The sequence below is a fragment of the Benincasa hispida genome, chromosome 12 (assembly GCF_027475165.1).
Source record: "Benincasa hispida cultivar pf3 chromosome 12, pf3_genome.v1.1, whole genome shotgun sequence".
Lineage (NCBI taxonomy): Eukaryota > Viridiplantae > Streptophyta > Magnoliopsida > Cucurbitales > Cucurbitaceae > Benincasa > Benincasa hispida.
In genome coordinates, this window is record NC_143489.1 from 2,786,782 (window position 1) to 2,804,639 (window position 17,858).

The 17,858-nt window shown below is 40.0% G+C and overlaps 1 non-coding gene across 1 annotated transcript; it reads left to right on the forward strand.

Moving 5' to 3' along the window:
- Positions 1 to 17,448: 17,448 nt before the first annotated feature.
- On the forward strand, positions 17,449 to 17,553 carry LOC120068624 (small nucleolar RNA R71). The gene has a single exon (XR_005479262.1). It is a non-coding gene; the product is annotated as a small nucleolar RNA R71 (small nucleolar RNA).
- Positions 17,554 to 17,858: the final 305 nt, after the last annotated feature.

Below are 17,858 nucleotides of genomic sequence, written 5' to 3' on the forward strand. Positions count from 1 at the left end.
ATTTCTACAAGTTATCAGCTTTTCTATTGTACGATTCTGACAAATTGATCGTGGAGCAGAGCGGACATTTCCACTACGCCATAGCAGGAATTATCAAAATTACACAGTGGGACCACCAATACAAAGAGCCAAGGTCTTGTCTATAAATAGCTTCCTCAAATTCATTACAGAGGAGGCTTGTTTGAAGAGACTTTACAGAGAAAATCTGGGAGAACGACGAGACAAGGCTAAAAGGTGAGTCTCTGAGCAAGAAATTCTTCCCATTCTCGAAGCTGAAGCCCTGTACAAGAGGTCACTTCTACCAGGAAAGAAAGCCTAAGAGGGAAGCTTTCCATTCCATTTCATCCACACGTCGGCATGCACAACGTCTTCGATCAGGATCTGTGTCAAGACATTGACACTCTTTCCGTATTTGTTTCTATTCTTTCATTCATCTATTGTGTTCATCTTCTTTAATCTTTCATTCACAAATCATGTATCAAACGCTGATCTTTAGATTTAAATGTTATTATCGTCATCATTATCATCTCTCTGTTCTTTTCCATACATTTATCATCCATTTTCTCCATCATGTGTTCTTATTTCCCTGGGTAAAGGGGAAGGATTAAGCGAGTGAGTTAATCTTTATTAAGGTAATTGGCTAAGTTTAGCTAAAGCATGCTCGATGGCATCTTCACCTGTGAGAGAAAAAGTGAAGATGTTATTCTGCTTATCAAGAGAAGGTTGGAAGAATGCGTTAACTAAAGTGAGAAGAATTTCTAGAGATGGAAACAACCTTGCGTTCATTACATTCATCTCTGTTTCACCATAGACATACGGGAATGCGACTGATCACTGAAAGGTGTAGGCCAAGGAAAAGCGAAACCTTAGTTGCGTCCTTAACGAGATCGACGAACTTGCGATGTCCTTTCCCTCTACTCATTCTCTTTCTGATTCAATCACAAGACTTGCCATCGCATTCATTAGATTCTTTTGTACAACTTCATAGCCAGTCCTCACCCTGTAACATTAGTAGTTTAGTCATTTATTTTATCATGGTAATTTACTTTAACGTAATTTATCTTCATCGCAATTTACATTTTCTGCACAAACCAAATTCTTTATTCTTTATGATAACCAGTTGCAATTACCACATTAGTATCGCTTCTAAAAACAACAATCCCTTGTTCGACCTTAGGTCATTCTGAAAAACTTGCTTGGAATTATTCTTGGTTCCAGTGCAAGGAAACTTGTGACACGCACTACATCATCGCATACTATGAAGCATATTACCATCAACATATACATTTAGAATGTAGTATCACAAAATATATTTATCGTAAAGCACTTGAGCGCATAGAGCATCATCACATTCATTCATAAGCAGTGCAATAGATAAAGATAGATATACAAATTTAATATTACAAGTTTTTGACAAGAACTTGAATCATCTATCATCAAAGTGCATGCATATAAAGACAACTATAAATTCAAGTCATCACTTCTCAAAGGTTGATATACTCTAACACTAGTGTCAATCCTGTGGACACAAAAGCAAATATTTAGTTACTAGCATTGGTCTCCCTTTTGAGACTAACCCTCAAATAAGCTTTGCGTTTAGCCTTCGCCTAGAAGGCTTTCACTCAAACACATACTTTGCTGTAGGTCTAGTACTTAGAAATTTCCTTGAGATTTTGGCTCTTGTTATGCGTCCAAACACACTCCGCAAACGCATCCCATTTGTGCAACCAAAACACTTGCTCTAAGTGTTTCTTTAACCGCACAAGGGCTACTATGCGTCCAAGACTCAAATGCAAGCCTTCCTCAGCCCATACAGCAAGTCAAATGCATCGGACTGCTCAGCCCTTGGTCCGCCCGAGTATCTACTTTGAGCTGCCAACTTACTCAACCCAAGCAGCTGCCTACTTGTTCATGAAATTCCAAATTTAAATTACGGAATTAATATCTCAAATCCTAGAGCTCATCTCAAGAAATATTCTTCTACAAATATGTTTAGAATTGTCTCAGGCTTACCTTAAAATTTCAGCTTCAAACTCTTTGTGGTTCGTTCTGGAGTCTCAATTCTTCATCGACGGGCCGGATTCACCCGTGAACTGAACTTCTCGTTAGTTTTTCCCTTCTCTGGCCTTATTCCAGTGAGAAATTCTTCCAACAGTGTCACCTCTAAAACTAGACTTTCAGAGCTTTCTAACGACAACAAGACCTTTCCATTTGCACAGAGGAATTATTCAAACTGAGCTTTTGAATTTCAGCCTCCCTTTTTATACTGCTTTCCACCGCTTACCATTAAAGCCTAGCATGACACCTTCAGCTTAAATGGATTTAAATCTGATGCTTAAGACAGTTGTTGCCCTTAATTGGTGGTTTAAGACTGATCAATGCATGCTCCAATCGTTTAGCTCAGCACCTATTGCATAGTTCACCGTTCAGTGATCTCTTGCTATTGCTTATCACCCAACGATCTCGCTATCGCTCATCGTGTAGTGCTGAGCCATCGTCTAATGCATCATGCCCATCATCTAACACTCACACCTATCGTGTAGCACCATTGTCTAGCGCATCATGCCCATCGTCTAGCGCTCACGCCTATTAATCATCTAATGCTCACGCCTATCATGTAGCACCATCGTTTAGTGCATCACGCCCATCGTCTAGCGTTACACCTATTGTCTAGTGCTATTGTATAACGCATCTTTTAACACCATATGTAGCTACACGATCGTCCGCGTGCACAACACCCCAACGACTAGTGCCTATGCATGCTAACCTCCAAAACTTGGTTGCTGCATGCCTAGTCCAACACGTGGCTTTTCATCACTCGGCCACACTTGGCTTCCTTAAATGCCCAACTAACCTCTCAAATGAGTTAGGCCAACACCCTTGAGTCAACTCCAATGCCTAGCACAAGACTAACACATGGGCAAACACTTAGCCAATTTTCTAGCTTCACTCAAGAGTCAAGCTTCCAAACTTAAACTTTTCTTCTAACATTTTACCCTTTTCCCTACAATTAAACATTAATTATCACATTAACCTACTCATCTTACTGGTCTTAGTAGGGAACATACACAAGTATAGAAATTAGGGCTCAGGGTTTACATTTACCTCCTCCTTAAGAAAATTCCATCCTCAATTAAACAATTGTAGATACTGATTTTTCATTTTCCCCTCAGCCTCCCATGTAGCATCTTCAGGCTATGGTTTCTCCATAATAGCTTTACCAAATGTATTGTCTTGTTCCTCAAGACTTGCTCTTTCCTATAAAAAATCTCCACTTGCTCTTCTTCTAGGATAAATTTTCTTTCAACTGCACTGGTTGCTCAGGTAACACATGGGTAGGATCTGGCACATACTTTCTTAGCATTGCCACATGAAACACATCATGGATACAAGATAACTCTGGAGGTAATTCTAACCTGTAAGCCACTGGGCCAACTCGTTCTATTATCTCGTAAGGTTTAATGTATCTCGAGCTTAACTTCCCTTTCCTACCAAACCTAAGTATTCCTTTCCACGGAGACAACTTAAGAAATACTTTATCACCAACTTCGAATTTTTATTCTTTTCTCCGCTTATCTGCATAACTCTTTTGTCTTTTTCGAGTTGTTTTAAGATTTTCTCTTATAATCTTAACACTGTTTGTGGTCTACTGAACAAGTTCTAGGTTTAATAGTTTCCTTTCGCCTACTTCATTCCAACATACCAGATTTCTACATGGTCTCCCATACAAAGCCTCATACGGTGCCATTCCATTACTCAAATGATAACTGCTGTTATACGAAAATTCGATCAATGATAGATGCGTATCCCAACTGCCCTTAAACAGCAATACACATGCCCTCAGCATGTCCTCTAATATTTGAATCGTCCACTCAGACTGATCATCCGTCTGTGGATGAAAAGCTATACTGAAATATAGCTTGGTACCTATAGCTTTCTGCAAGCTAGGCCAGACTTCGATGTAAACCTAGAATCTCGATCTGATACAATCAAAACTGGAGCTCCAAACTCACTTACAATTCTATCAACATAGAATTTAGCTAATTGGTCTAGGGTAAAAGTAACCTTAACAGGTAAAAACTTATCTGTTTTTGTCAATCTATCCACGATTACCCATATACCATCATAGCTCGCTGGTGTCCTAGGTAAACCAAACAAGAAATCCATCATAAAATGCTCCCACTTCCACTCTGGTACCGAGAGTGGATTAAGCAATCCTGCTGGCCTCTATCGTTCAGACTTAACTTGCTGACACACTAAACATTTGTTAACATATTCTGCTATTTCTCTTTTCATACAAGGCCACTAGTACGACTTCTTTAATGTTCTATACATCTTTGTACTGCCTGGATGCATAACAAAAGCTAAACTATGTGCCTCTTCCAGAATAGCCTACTCAAGTGCGAAGGTATTAGGTACACATATCCTACCTTTCTTCTGTAGCACTCTATATTTTCTTAACTGATAGTCCGTTCTTAGGCCTTTACTTACTTCTTCAACTAACTTTTAAAAATTAGAATCTACCAACTGTTCACGTAGGATATCATCTACTAAAGTAGGACATACTTGAAACGAAGCTAACAAACCTTCTGTCTGATTAACTGATAATGTCGATTTAGCACTATACAACTCGTGCAATAGTACACCTCTTATTGAACTGATAATAGCTCTGGCTGATCCAGTCTTTCTACTTAAAGCATCAACCACCATATTCGCTTTACTTGGGTTATAATCAATTGTATATTCATAATCCTTCATCAACTCGATCCATCTTCTCTGTCTCAGGTTTAGCTCTTTCTAATTGAAGATATACTTTAGACTTTTATGATCAGTGAATATATGACAACGTTCACCAAACAAGTAATGTCTCCATAACTTTAGAGCCAGCACAACTACTGCTAACTCTAAATCGTGCATAGGGTAGTTACATTCATGCTTCTTTAATTGACGAGAAGCATAGGCTATTACCTTTCCTTCCTGAAGCATGAAGCTTTCAAAAGCATCTTCAACTCCAAAATGATGGAGGGTACATCTATTCGAGAACATGTTGTAAACATAATGGTCCACTTTAATGTGGCAGAGATGAATGGGGCCTGCTTCGATGAGGGCAGCCAGGTTAGCATTATTCTACAAACGTTACCAGAAAGCTTCTTGTACTTCGTAAGCAACGCTGTTCTAAACAGAGTTGATTATACCCTTACAACTCTATTCAATGAGTTGTAGATGTTCCAATCCTTGTTGTAAACCAAGAAGAAGACAGTTGGTGTGTCAAATGTTGCTTCATCATCTAAAAAGTTCCACCGAGGTTCGACCTCAGGAACTAAGTTTGCACCTTCTTCATCTAACATTAACAAGTGGAAGAAGAAGAAGGGTAATAAGGGGAAGACACCAGCTAACTCACAACCTGCCGCTCAGCGGGGTAGGAAACCACCGTTTGTTGAAAAAGAAAAATGTTTCCATTGCAACTAGGATGGGCACTGGAAGTGGAACTCGCCACGTTGGCTCAAAGAGAGGAAGAAGGCTAAGGCCAAGAGCAAACAAGATAAATGTGATTTACTAGTTTTGGAAACTTGTTTCATTAAGAATGATGATTCTGCCTAGATCATAGACTCTGGGGCCACTAATCATGTTTGTTCTTCTTTTCAGGGGATTAGATCCTGGCAGCAACTTGTGGCTGGAGTAATGATGATGCGAGTAGGTACCCAACACGTCGTCTCATCTGTAGCAGTGGGAGGCCTCCAGTTAACTTTACAGAATAGGTTTCTCATTTTACATGATGTATATGTAGTTTTCGAACATAAAAGGAACTTAATTTCTGTAAAGTGTCTGCTTGAATGTAAATACATCCTTAACTTTTCAATTAATAAAGTGTTTATTCTTAAAGATGGTGTTGAGATATTCACTCCATAACATAGAGATGTTTGAATCTGTCGTAACTCAAAATAAACAACTTAAACTTTCTCTTTAAGAAAATGCCCAACTTTGGCACCTTTGATTATGACACATTGATCGCAATAGGATTGAGAGATTGGTGAAGAATGGACTTCTAAACGAGTTAGAAGAAAATTCTTTATATGAGTCATGCCTTGTAGGCAAGATGACTAAAAGACCTTTTTACTGGAAAAGATATCGAGCTAAAGTGCCTCTAGAGTTAGTACATTCAGACCTATGTGGTCCGATGAATGTGCGAGCCAGGGGAGGTTACGAGTATTTCATCCCTTTTACTAATGATTACTCGAGGTATGGATATGTTTATTTGATGCAACATAAGTCAGAATCCTTTGAAAAGTTCAAAGAGTTCAAGGCTGAGGTTGAAAACGCATTAGATAAACGGATTAAGAGACTTCAATCTGATCGAGGTTGAGAGTTTTTGGATTCTGAGTTCTAGAACTATTTGATAGAACATGGAATTGTTTCCTAACATTCAGCACCTGGTACACCTCTGCAGAATGGTGTATCAAAGAGAAGAAACAGAACCCTATTGGACATGGTTTGATCGATGATGAGTTCTACTTCCTTACCAAACTCGTTTTGAGGTTTTGCAGTAGAGATTGCGACCTATATCCTCGATTGTGTTCCTTCTAAGAGTGTTTCCAGAACACCTTTGGAGTTGTAGAATGGGCGTAAAGCTAGTTTGCGTCACTTCCACATCTGGGGTTGCCCAGCCCATGTGCTTGAGGCTAATCCTAAGGAATTGGGAGTTAGGAACGTGACTGAATAGCGCAGGCACAAGACCTTTGAATGCACGATCAAGGCTGTGCCTATTTATAGGCTACCGCAAAGGGACACGAGAGGGTTACTTTTATGATCCTAAGAAAAACAGGGTGTTTGTGTTGACAAATGCTACCTTCCTTGAGGAGGATTATATAAGGGAGCACAGATTGAGAAGTAAAATAGTATCGAGTGAACTTTCCAAAGACACTACTGAAACTTCAACAAGAGTTCTTGAAGAGCCTGCTACATCAACAAGATTTGTTGATGGAAGTTCATCTAGTAGGTCAAATCCACCTCAAAAGTTGAGGGAACCTCGACGTAGTGGGAGGTATGTGAACCCACCTGTTTGCTATATAGGTTTAATTGAAATCCTGGCTATGGTAGGTGATGGCGAGGTTGAGGATTCGCTATCTTATAAGAAGGAAATGAAGGATATTGACAGAGATGAACGGGTCAAAGCCATGGATCTCGAGATGGAGCCTATGTGCTTGAACTCAGTATGAGATCCTGTAGAACAACCTGATGGGGTTAAACCTATAGGTTGCAAATGGATCTACAAGAAGAAACGGGGTGCTGATAGGAAGGTGTAAACTTTCAAGGCTAGATTTGTGGCAAAGGGTTATACCTAGGTGGAGGGAGTTGACTATGAGGAGACTTTTTTACCTGTTGCCATGCTTAAGTCTATCTGCATCCTCTTGTCCATTGCCTCATATTATAACTATGAGATATGGAAAATGGATGTTAAGACTACCTTTCTGAATGGTAATCTTGAGGAGACCATTTATATGGTGCAACCCGAGGGATTTATAGCCCAAGGTCAGGAGTAAAAGGTTTGCAAACTAAATCGGTCCATTTATGGACTGAAAGAGACATCTTGATCTACGAACATAAGGTTTGATACTACGATCAAATCTTATGGCTTGGACCAAAATATTGACGAGCCTTGTGTCTACAAGAAATTCATCAATAGTTCAGTAGTATTTCTAGTGTTATATGTAGACGATATCCTACTCATTGAGAATGATGTAGGTTTACTGACTTTAGTTAAGAACTGGCTAGCGAACCAATTCCAAACGAAAGATTATGGAGAGGCTCAGTTTGTTCTTAGGATTCAGATTTTTTGAGATTGAAATAACAAAGTGCTAGCACTGTCTCATGCATCGTACATTGACAAGATGTTGATCAAGTACACCATGTAGAACTACAAGAGGGGCTTTTTGCCTTTTGCCTTGGAGTTACATTGTCTAAGGAGAAATATCCTAAGACACCTCAAGAAGTTGGAAAAATGAGATGGGTCCCCTATGCCTCTATCGTTGGCAGTTTGATGTATGCGATGTTATGTACTCGACTTAACATCTACTATACTGTAGGGATAGTCAGTAAATACAAGTCTAATTGATGCGTGTTTAATGTGATGAAATAATGTTGTAGAATGTGATGGTGGAATATGCATTGTGCAAGCAAGTTTTCTTAGCAAGATCCAAGTATAAACCCTACTAAGTTACCTGGTAAGCTCAGGGTGGAATATAGGGACTAAGAAAAAAGTATGTGATGGTAATTTTCGATTACTTTGCAGTAATAAATAAATCAATGCGTTGGTTGGTGTGTTGTTTAAAGTATAAAGTTTATGTGGAAAAATTGAGAAAAGAGCTAATAATGCAAAATATACAATGAGTATGTAGAGGAACGGGTTGAGAAGGTCTTTAGTTAGCGTTTCCTGAGATTGCATTCAAACTATGCGATCATGCTACACACATGCGACAACAATTCATTTTCCAATGCAAATGTGATAGCTCCTAATTTTAGGACGCATGCGATGTATGTGATGATGTCTATAGAGCTTATTCCTAAGTCTCTACTTCTTGCCTATGCGATGATGAATGATGTACATAGGTACAAGATGACCGCATACAATCATATCCTATCTCTAGGGTGCATGCGATACGTTAATAGAAAACATAACTCATTCCTAAGCTTCTATCTCTTAATTATAAGGTTCTAATTTGACTCTCCCGAGCCTAGATTCCAATATGACTTTTCTAAGCCTAGATTTGATCCTTAGACTACCCTCCCGAGTATCTCTAGAAGACGAATGATGCATACATAATACAAAATGATCGCATAAAGTGAAGATCCCAGGTTATGCTAGCTAAGTGCTTCTCAATCCATTCGATAGTTTTAGCTACTCATGCGTACTTTAAAGAGAGTGGACAGATATAAAGATGCAATTTCCATTTTATAAATAAGTTCAGAATACAAAATGATAATGGAAACATAAGGGTAGAGAGCCTAGTAGCAATATCTTGCTTCCCAAGGCTTTTACACTGAGTTACTCTATTCTGCCCAAAAGATGTTCTTGCTTTCGCAAGAGTTGGCCCTCTCTTTATTTTCACGCTTCTCAGCACGCTTCCGAGTTAACCAGGACGATCTCTCGGCTTATTCTCCCTTCACTCGCTTCCGCCTTCTAAGTATAGAAAATTACAGACTAGGACTATCAATGGTGAAGAAGAACTATATATTATGAGTCACGGAACCGAACTCTCTGAACTTCTTTAACGAAGGTGGCCTTCGGTATTTATAGAGCTTTAGGGTGAAGAGCTTTTTCTCTCAAATGATTACACTGAAGGGTTGTCATTAATTCTCTATCTGATGTGTCAAATAATTGTCACAGAAAAGCTGAATGTAATTGCTACAGTGTCGTTAACGGCTTGTTAACTTAATTCGGAATCGACCGTCATCAACTTTCTGTCCCATTGTGATTTATTAAGCTGTCACCTTGATGCGCCGTCTCTATGTGGCCACATTCCTTAGCAGATTATTACGAACGCAAACAACCACATAGCTTTGCGATCGCAATCTCTTAATGCGTTTGGACGCTAATTTCCTTGGATCGCAATTCCGCCTTGCGCCAACGCATTTTTTGCACAAAATACATAAGTTATCTGCTTTCATGCGATGGACGCATGCGATCGCAATATTCTAAACTTAATGCTTTTGGACGTAATTTTATATATTTTTATTATCGAAATCGTTCATTATTTTATATCTTTACGCTGTAACAACGTACATTTCTGCCCGTTATCACACCCTCAAATTTAAAACAAAGCTTTTCCTCAAGCATAGACTAAAGATTTTCTTTAGAGAGCCGACCGCCTTCTTCTTTCCTAGATTTCTCAAGGTTTCCTTATTCAAGTCCTATGTACCAAAATCTCTTTAATTCTTATCCAGGTCTCTTCTTAAAATAATTCTAAAATTTAGGGACCGCAAGTTTAACCTTCAAAGAGACTTTACTCGTTTCTAGGGCATCGCATGATTTATTTCATAAAAAAAACTTTTTCAACTGCGGTATTTTCAAATGATTTTTATCCTTGCGTAATTTAGATATATATATATATTCACTCCCTATGACCTTGCATTGATCCAAGTGCCTAGCCTTCGTTTTGGCTTGCCCCCACGTGTGTCATACGAACATCCAACTACGAGCAAAGTGCTCTTTCTTAGTCTAAACTCATGCCCATTTAGCAATGGAGTTGCAATCATTTTATTTATACGTTGATCACGATACCTACCTTTATTTTGGCTTTCCCCCACGTGTGTCATGCGGACATCCAACTACGAGTAGGATCCGATCGCAACGTTTTTTTTTTGTAATGCCTAAAAGTAGCGAGGTTGAAAAAGAATACTGCACCCCCAAATTTAAATGCAACAATGTCCTCATTGCCAAAAGATTGAAAGAATTCATGCGATGCTCTTAGGAAATTTCGTAAAATTCAGTTTGAAAGAAAGCTGGTGGACCGCTGACTTATAGAAATATTTCATAATTTGACTATCCTACAATTAAGCAACTCTAGCATATATGAAAAAAAAATAGAGACATGCTTTTCATCATTGGAATCATAATTGGCAAAGAGAAATAATGCGGTGACTTACTAAATTAATCAATGTGTAATGATTGCGCTGACTAAACAGGATGCGATGATAAAATTATCAAAGTTAAAATGATATGCGATAGAGTAAAATTTGAAATAAACAAAGTCAAGGAAAGATACAACCTCCAAATTTGCTCTGTCACTCGCATTATTTCTGAACGCATCCTTCCTTGCGGCGAACTGCTCTCTTCGATTGCGGTGGAGGAATAAGCTAATTGCGTCTTTCATGTAGCTCCTCCGCAATCGTTCACCACGATCGTTGCAAAGAAAACATTGAGAGGGTCAAATAAAAGAGTTAGGAATTTTTGTTTTGATATAAAGAAAAATGTACTATATCAGATAAAGGAAGGGTAATGAAAGTTCATGAATCATTGATAGGAAAAAAAAGATATTCCAAAAGACTTGCGCCCCTAATGAGTTTCTAGCACATAACAACGTAGGGGCCACTCGATTTTTTCTTCATTCAGGATTTCTCAGGTCTACAGAGGTCTTTTCCTGATGAAAATCACCTCCGTAATATATCTTGACTCTTTGCCCGTTAACCTTGAATACGCGGGTCTCTTCCTCATTAGTCAGTTCGACCGTACCATGTAGGAATACTTCTTTGATTACAAAGAGTCTAGACCAGTGTGACTTTAATTTGCTGGAAAGAGTCATAGTCGCAAATTGAAAAGTAAGACCTTTTGTCCGACGTGGAGATTGTTCTCGCATAGCTGTTTGTCATGCCAACGTTTTATGTGCTCTTTGTAAATTTTGGCATTCTCATAAGCTTGTATTTTCCATTCATCAAGCTCGATCAACTGAAGTTTCCTTGCTTCCCCTGCTGCCTTCAACTCGAAATTAAGCTTTTTCACCACCCACATTGCTTTATGGTCCAGCTTAAGCGGTAGATGACATGCCTTGCCGAACACCAGCGCATTGGGGGACATGCCTATAGGTGTCTTATAGGCGGTCCTGTATGCCCACAGGGCATCGTCCAGCTTCATTGCCCAATCTTTTCGTGAAGGTTTTACCACCTTCTTTAATATCAACTTGATTTCTTGGTTGGATACTTCAGCTTGACCATTTGTCTGTGCGTGGTATGCGGTGGCCACTTTATGGAGGATATTATATTTGAGCAGCAACTTGTTGATGATGTTATTAACAAAGTGGGAACCTTCATCACTTATTATGGCACGTGGAGTGTTAAAACGAGTGAAGATATTTTTCTTCAAGAACTTGGAGACTGCCGCCGCATCGCTTGCGACACATGATTCCACTTCTACCCATTTGGAAACGTAGTCGACGGCTAATAGAATTTATTTGTGACCATTCGATGTTGGAAATGGTCTCATGAAGTCTATGCCCCAGAAGTCGAAAATTCCAATTCTAAGACGATGTTCATGGGCATCACATGCTTCCATGAAATGTTTCCCGTGTGTTGGCACCGGTCACATTTCATCGCATAGTCTCTTGCTTCCTTGAATAATGTTGGCTAAAAATAACCACTTTGTAACACCTTTTCTGCTGTGCGTTGGCCTCTAAAGTGCCCTCCATATGGTGAGTCATGGCATTGTGATAGTATGCGTTGGTGAGCAGCCTCGGATATGCATAGATGATGCGTTATTTTATGATGTGGAATTATGGATGAAATGCGATGATGAAAATGCGTTGAGCATTCAAGTTTTCTCAGTGGAATCCAAGTGTAAACCCCATTGAGTTTCTTGGTAAGTCCAGGGTCGAACTCAGGGACTTGAGAAAAATATATGCGTGATAATATATCAGAAGACTTTGCAGTAACCAAATAAATCAAATAGTTGTTGGGAATGTTGTTTGTGGTGATAAAAATAAACAAATGCGGTGGAGTTCGAAAAGAGTTGATAAAACGGAAGATGCGATGAGTATGCGGTGAACGGGTTGAAAAGGGTTTTCGCTAACACTTCCTAGGATGTGTTCTTGCTATGCGATCATGCAACACACATACAATAGTAAACCATCTCTCGATGCGAATACTACAGCTTCTAATGCTAGAACGCATGTGATATATGCGATAAGTCTATAGGACCTACACATAAGCTTCTATTCTTATTTATACGATGACAAAATGACACACACAAATAAGGTGACCACATAATATCGTACCTATCTCTAGGATGCATGCGATGCAGGATGAAAAACAAAGCTTATCTCTAAGTCCCTATCTCTTGTTTATGCAAATCTAATCTTACTCTTTCGAGTCTAGATTCTATCCTATCTTTCTCAAGTCTCAGGTTCTTTCTTTAGACTCTCTCGAATAGCTCTAAAGGGATGTTAGGCACAACATAAAACAAGATAATCACATGCGATGAAGATCCTAGGTCATGTTAGCTTAGTTCTTCTCAACCCATTCGATAAGTTTAGCTACTCATGTGTGCTAAGAGAGTGAACAAATGTAGAATAAGAACTTCCATTGTATAAATATAAAGTTGAAGTACAAAATACCAATGCAAGAAGAGAATAAAGAGCTAGTAGCATCTCTTGCTTCCCAGGCTTTTACACTGGCTTTTCAACTCGTGTTCAAAAGATATCTCGCCCTTGCGAGAGTCGGCCCACTCTCTGCTTTCTACACCACTGGGTTCTCTCTTGAGTTGCCCTGAGCGATCTTCTGGCGTTGCAGCTCTTCTCTTGCTCCGCCTTAAAATAAAAAGGAAAACATATGGATGAAGCTAAACTATGGAGAAATTTATCTAAGTATCCGAAGTTGCTGAATTGGTGAACCCCTTTTCTGAAGGATGCCTTCGGTATTTATAGAGCTTTGGGGTGAAAGGCAGCTTCTCTCTTATGATTGCACAGATGGGATGGCTTTAATTCTCTGACTGATGCGTCGAATATTTGTCACCAGAAAGTTGAGTGTACTTATTATCGTTAGCAGCTTATCAACTTAACTCGGATTCGACCGTCATCAACTTTTTGTCCCATCGTGATTAATTATGCCTTTCACCCAAATGCGCCCACCAAGTTGCGTCTGCTCTATGCGGCAATCTTTCTTGAGCAGATGTATGCGAACGAAAATCACCACAAAGCCTTGCGGTGATGCTGCGCTCGACTGTTGATTTCTTGCGATCGAGCTTTTTGCCTTGCGTTAACGCATATTCTGCATAAAAATACAAAAATTAAATGTTTCCATGCGATGAAAGCATGCAACCGCAATGTAATGAACTTAATGCTTTTTGGACGCAATCTAACATATTTTATCAATGCAAACCTTCATTGTTTAATAACTTAGCAATATAATAACGTGCATTTCTGCCCGTTATCAATAGGTGCAAAATCTGGTCTGATCCCCTCTTATAGAGATTTAGCTCATCCCAATAATATGATTTGCATTCATGCCTGAGCCGCCTCTTTTGGTGGGCTGAATAGTCTTCAGAAAATTGTTCACAAACCAGAAAATTGACCACGTCTGCATACCATGGTAATTCTTCAATTTTCAATAGCTGGTCATCTGGGAAAGTTGCGTTCCCCTCTAACTAGTTGCGGTCAACTTCTGGATTTTCTAATCTGGATAAATGATCCGCAACCTGGTTCTCTGTCCCTTTGCGATCAATGATTTCCATATCGAATTCCTGGAGGAAATGAACCCATCTAATCAATCTCGGCTTCACATCTTTCTTTGTCATCAAGTATTTTATCGTCGAGTGGTCAGTGTGAATGAGTACTTTAGTTCCCAGCAAATAAGCTCTGAATTTTTCCAACGCAAATATCACCGTAAGCAATTCTTTTTCTGTGGTGGTGTAATTTGTTTGAGCAGGATTCAAGGTTTTACTCACATATGCGATGGGGTGTAGCATTGTTTTCTTCTTTCGTTCCAGCACTGCTCCCATCGCATAACCACTTGCATCGCACATTAATTTAAAGGGTTGTGTCCAGTCCGGTGTGATCAACACTGGTGCAGTTGTTAATGCGTTCTTCAGTATCATTAATGCATTCCGGCATTGATCATCAAAGTCAAACTTTCTTTCTGCCTCCAGCAACACACTCAGTGGTCGTGCAATCTTCGAAAAGTGTTTCAAAAAACGTCTATAAAAGGCTGCATGTCCTAAGAAACTCCTGAAGCCATCACATTCACTGGAGGTGGGAGCTTTTCAATCGGCTCAATTTTTGCCTTGTCCACCTCCAACACATCCTTGGAGACTTTGTGCCCAAGACAATACCTTCCTTCACCATGAAGTGGCATTTCTCCCAATTTAGCACGAGGTTCGTCTCTTCATATCTCTTCAATATCTTCTCCAGATTGTTGAGACAGACTTCGTATGTTTTCCCATACACCGAGAAGTTGTCCATGAAAAGTTCTACCAAATCTTCAAGATATTAAGAAAAGATGGCCATCATGCACCTTTGAAAAGTGCTCGGCCAACGACATGCGTCGAAATGCAAATGTTCCATACGGGTAGGTGAATATGGTTTTCTCTTGATCTTCAGGAGCAATCATGATTTGGTTATAGCCGACATATCCATCCAAGAAGCAGTAGAAGTCATTTTTAGCTAGGCGGTCTAGCATCTGGTCGATAAAAGGCAAAGGGAAATGATCCTTCTTTGTCGCTGCATTTAGTTTGCGGTAGTCCATGCAAATCTACCATTCAGTGACGGTTCTCATTGGTATCAGTTTATTATTTGCATTGGGAAGTATTATCATCCCTCCTTTCTTCGGCACGCATTGCACGGGGCTGACCCACATGCTGTCGGCTATTGGATAGATAATTCCCGCATCTAACCACTTGATTATCTCCTTCTTTACGACCTTCTTCATTGCAGAGTTGAGTTTGCGTTGATGTTCGGTCGATCCTTTCTGAATTTCCTTGAGACGAATCATATGCATGCAGTATGCGGGGCTGGTTCCTCTAATGTCTGCAAGCGTCCAACCAATTGCTTTTACATACTTTCTCAGGATACTCAACAACACATTTTCTTGATTTTCATTAAGTGCAGAGAAGATTATTAAATGTAGCTTTACATTCTGCTCCAGAAACGCATACTTCAGGTGGTTTGGAAGGGTCTTCAGCTCTATTGTTGGTGGTTGTTCCAAGGATGGTTTTGTTGTTTTTCTTTCTTCACTCGTTGTCAGCTTGTCTTCTTTGGATGCGATCATCTCATCTTCTTTGGGTGTTTTTTTTGTGATCGTATTGCAGGCTACTATGGATGCGGTCGCATCCTCATCTTCATTTTCATTTTCAGACTTTTCTTCTTCATTCAAACTTGATTTGTCGTCGGATTTATTGAGATCTTCTTCTTCAGAATATTTCATGGCTCGGATAATGTCAAACCTGAGCTTTTGTCCATTCACGCTCAGTGGGATCTCTCCTTTGTACACATCAATCTGAGCGCGACCAATGGATAAAAATGGTCATCCCAGGATAATGGGTACATCCTTGTCCGCTTCGTAGTCCAGGATGATGAAGTCTGCCGGTAATATAAATTTGTCGATTGTAACTAGAACATCCTTCACCTTCTCTTCAGGATACACAAGGGATTTATCAGCTAATTGGAGAGTCATCGTCGTGGGCATCAGCTGCCTCACATTCAGCTGCATGAAAATTGAAAGGGGCATCAAGTTGATGCTGGCCCTGAGATCGCAAAGCACTTGACCGATGTATAACCCTCCAATTGAGCAGGGTATGTGAAACTTCCAGGGTCGCACATTTTTGGTGGAATTATGGATTTTGAACTTTGCGTCAGTGCCACCGTTGCAAACTTACTAGTGCTTCTCTTCTTTGTCACCATGTCCTTTAGAAACTTCGCATACGTGGGCATTTGTTCAATCGCCTCAGTGAACGGAATGTTAATATGCAATTGTTTCAGCATGTCCAAGAAGCGTTGATACTATACCTCATCATTTTTCTTCTTTTTGAGTCTCTAGGGGAATGGTGGCAGCTATATTCTCACAGTCCCCTGTTCTTTCGCCTCCGAGGTGTACGCAATATCTGGTTCCATCGCTTCCTTTTATTTTGTTTCTCCTTGAGTCAACGCAATCTCCGATTCCATCGCAATTGGACAGTCCGGCTAGGCTCCTTTTTCTCCCCCGCCACAGTTTTTTGCTCCACAACATCACAACTTGACATTGCTCTTTTCCCGTACCCCCTGGGTTGCATGGGAGTTTTGTTGAACTCGGCAATGTCCCCTGTGGTTTATTCTTGAGTTCGGCCGCAATCTGTCCTATCTGAATCTCAAGATTGCGGATAGACATTGCTTGGTTCTGAAGCACTGTTTCATTCTTTTCAATTTATTGCTTCAGTAGACTCTCCAAAGATGAAGATTGCGGTGCCTGCAAACTACTAGCTTGGTTTTGTGTTTAACCGTTTGTTCGCGGAAAGAATACGGGTGGCCTTTCCTTTTGCGCCACGAGTTGAAAATTTTGTTGTTGGTTTTCCACGTGAAGTTAGGGTGGTTTCTCCACCCAGGGTAATACGTGTTCGAAAACGGATTATTCCTCACAAAATGACTGAGTGTGGGTTCCTTGGGCATTCGACCATTGGATGGCTTTCACCGCAAGTAGCAACACTTACGGTCGTCTGGTTGATTGTGTTGACTTGCCCACTATGCATTATTGGGCTACTAATTGCGATTCCTTGTATCAAATTCATCATTGCAGTCATTTGGTTCTGAAGGGATGTGATGGCCCCGTTATTCGCGTCACTGTCTTTAATGATTTTTAGAAATTCGATCAAGTATTTTCTTGGCCTCATTGTAAGTTTTATCAAGCAGACCTCCAATTGCTACTGCGTTGGCAGCCGTCTGCGATGCAGGGTTCAATCCATGGTAGAAAATTTCCATCTGTAAACAATCTGGTAAGCCGTTATGCGGGCAATCTTTTACCAGCCTCTTAAACTCGCCCAGGCATCACTGAGCGATTCATCAATATCTTGTTCAAAATTAGTGATCAACTTCCTCCTTTCGGTGTTCTCCATCGAGGGGAAGTACTTCTTCATGAACTTCTCAACTACTTGTTCCCATAAGGTAATCTCCCCTGGTTCGAGAGAATAAGCCCATTTTCATGCCTGGTCACACAACGAAAATGGAAAAAATGTTAATCGAACCTCGTCAGCGGAGATGTTTGGGAACATAAACATGTTGCAGATCTCAATGAAACTTCAGAGGTGGGCGTGCGGGTCCTCGCCATGCCTACTACCAATCTATCTGGTAGTTTGGATCATCTGCAGCATCACCAATTTCATTTCGAACCTCGATCCATCAAACGCT